Raw genomic sequence first — 3,081 nt, forward strand, 5'->3', positions numbered from 1 at the left:
AGTCATTGCATAAAGTATCCAGAAGGTCATAATCAGATTTTAATAAATGTCGTACCCTTATTCTTGAAGGAGCAAAGGAGGATTTGGCCTGATATTGTTTAAAATGGAGGAGGAAAGGTTCATGCAGGGCCCTAGCTGGGGACAGGTCTCACTGGACTGCGATTTCGGTCAGAAGGGAGAATTACTTCTAATATGTGTGTTCCAGTTGCCCTATAAATTGGAGCCACAGGACCCCTCTGTCCAGCAGGGACAGGCAGCCCCAACGCAGTGAGCTCAGGGAGCTGTGCCAGCCTTTGGCTGTCCCATGCAGGGCTGACTTGCCACTGAGCCCTGGTTGTGCACCGAGGGCCAGGCCACCTGGGATGAGTAGCTGGCAGATAATCTCAGTTGGTTCTGGTTCTCTGTGGTCAGGGGGAGAACTGTCCTTTTGGCTTGACCTCTGCTCCTGTCTCATGGCTATATTTGATCTTTGGCAAGTTCATCCCTTGGCATTTGGTGGGGCAGGGAGGGCATGTTGCCTACTTCTCTTTGCTGTTCATTCCATTCTGGCCTGTTCAGTAGCTTCCACCTCTCCCCAACACACACACAATTGGGCCTATTTTTCTTCTTCTCCCTGGCTGCCCTGCTTGTTGGGGTGGGGGCCAGGACAGACCCCTCCTCAGTCCTCCACATTCCAGATGTCTTGCAGCTCCTCCCCACCTCACCCCTGAGCTCAGCACCTCCCCAGGAGAGCAGGCTGTGAGTTCAGGTCAGGGGCTGCCTGGGCAGCAGGGGCCTGTGAGTGCTTGCTTCAGGGAAGCGAGGGATGGAGAAAAGAGGGGAGGGAGAGGCCAAAGGCTTTGCTGGGTGATTCTGTGGGTATAACCTAGCAAGTGTGACTCTTGAGTATTGTGAATGAAAATGCATATGTCTGGAATGTGACACAAGTCCGGTAACTGGGGTTAGGGAATGCAAAGATGTAGGATTTGTAGGGGCTTTGGGAAGAAAATGAAATAAGCTGACAGTTCTTCCATATTCCATCCCTCCCCATACCTGACATGAGAACCTTTAAGAAGCGGCAAGGAAAATGCAGGGAGAGAAAAGGATGGTTGGGACAGCCAAGCTAGCCCTGCAGAAATGCTTGGTCCTGCCCTTCTGCTCAGCAAACTGGATCCCTTGTGCAGCCAGTGTAGGTCAGGAGGGAACAACAAATAGAGTCCTTTCAACCAGATTCTTTAGGGGAAATGTGAGCTCAGATTCGAGGAGGAGACAGGTCACCGTCCTACAGGGATTCCATAAAGAACAAGATGTTGTGTCATCAGAGGTGGAGGATTTGGGTCATGATCAAAAATGTCCTGTCTGCCACACTTCTGTTTTTAATCCAGCTCACTTTCTTCTATGGATTTAACAACATGTTATTAAACCGATATCCCCTACTTACTATCATGAAAAGAAGGGTCATAGTGTGTTAGCAGCAAGGGAGCTAGCTGGGAAGCAACCGAATTCTGCTCGTGGATTCTGTGGGTCCTGAATTTTTGGTGGAAAGACTAAAGAGCTGGGGGCTGGAATCATCTGGTGGCAGCCTCACCTACATGGCTGGCTGCTGGCTAGGACCTCAGCTGTGTCTCATAGCACAAATATAGGCCTTCCCTGTGGCCTGGGCTTCCTCACAGTATGGTGGCTTAAGGGTAATAGGACTTGAAGTTACTGGCAGCTCAGAGCTCCAAAAACAAAGCATGGCAGCAAACAAGACTAGAGCTTCATCACCTCTTCTGACCCACCCTCAGAAATCACAAACCAGAGTTGTTTGTGCTATAATCTACTGGTTACAGTGACTCACAAGCCCAGACAGATTCAAGGAGAAGGGACATAAACCCTACCTCTCAATGGGAAAAATGTCAAAGAACTTGTGGCCATTGGGGGAAAAAAAGAAAGAAAGTAAGCCATGCCAGGCACTCTTGAGAACTAAGTTTAATTAGCAGTGGCTCTAAACAGAATAATCTATGTTATTATATGAGTTTGTACCCTCCAGAGACCACATAAATTATATGGGGGTGGGGGGCAGAAAGCTAAAATTAGACCAGGGTAAAAGAAATAGAGCCATAAAGCAAATATGGGTTTTATAAAAAATAGAAGATATCAAAGAACAACCCTCTGTGAGCTTGTAAAATATGGGAAGGATTGAGGAAGAATTGGATGGCGAGATTGGATGGGTTTTAGGCTCTTCAGCATTGAAAGGGAAAGCAGGTAAGGGACTGGCAATCTGGCTGCCATCATCCTTTGCCCGCCATTTTGGGGCGTATCTGTGTTAACCCTTCATTACTCCAGGCAACATTATTTTCACTATTTGCTTACAAATCACGTTTTTTCAACACATGAATATCTTTATGTGGTACAAAGCTGGAAATGTGGTCAATGCACTTCCTAAAAGAAGTGTAGAAAAAATAATACATTACTTTAATAATAAATTAATACTTAATATGTGTCCCCTACCCCCAGGTGTGGTTTTAAATATCCAGCATGGATAACATTGTGACTGAAAGGTGCTGGGTACATCTCTAGGGCCCCAGGTTCCCACTGTCTTCATCTCTAACCCCTGAATGGAGGGTTTGACTTCTAATTTCATGCTAGGGGTTTCACAGGCAACATAATTGTATTTTTCTCTGCCTTTGATCTACTATTTCAATGTGGCTCGACTAGAAGACAGAGATAGAAACATGGTGGAAAACATGATTCTGTTTTGTTTGGGAATCAGCAGTTATTTTCTCTGGCTCCCTTAACTTGACACACCTTCCCTAAATCTGAAATCTAGTCATTTCTGAAATCTAATCATTTTCCCATTTTTGAATATCCAAAAGGTATGTGCACCCTCTGGCCTGCTTTCCTTTTGGCTCATGAGGATTTCATTTTCAGCCAGGCTTTGGGGCATGAGGCTCATGTTTTAGATCTCAATGAAAATAGAAGTCTCAGAGTTAGTGGAGAGCTCCTGGGCGAACTCTGACCTACTTACCCCTCTCCTGACCTCATCCCGACTTCCCAGGATGTACCTGGTTGACCCCAGCCTCCCTTCAGGTGATTTGAGTTTGCAAGGCACAATGTTTC

Source organism: Pteropus alecto, unplaced genomic scaffold (assembly GCF_000325575.1).
Source record: "Pteropus alecto unplaced genomic scaffold, ASM32557v1 scaffold28, whole genome shotgun sequence".
NCBI classification, from domain to species: domain Eukaryota; kingdom Metazoa; phylum Chordata; class Mammalia; order Chiroptera; family Pteropodidae; genus Pteropus; species Pteropus alecto.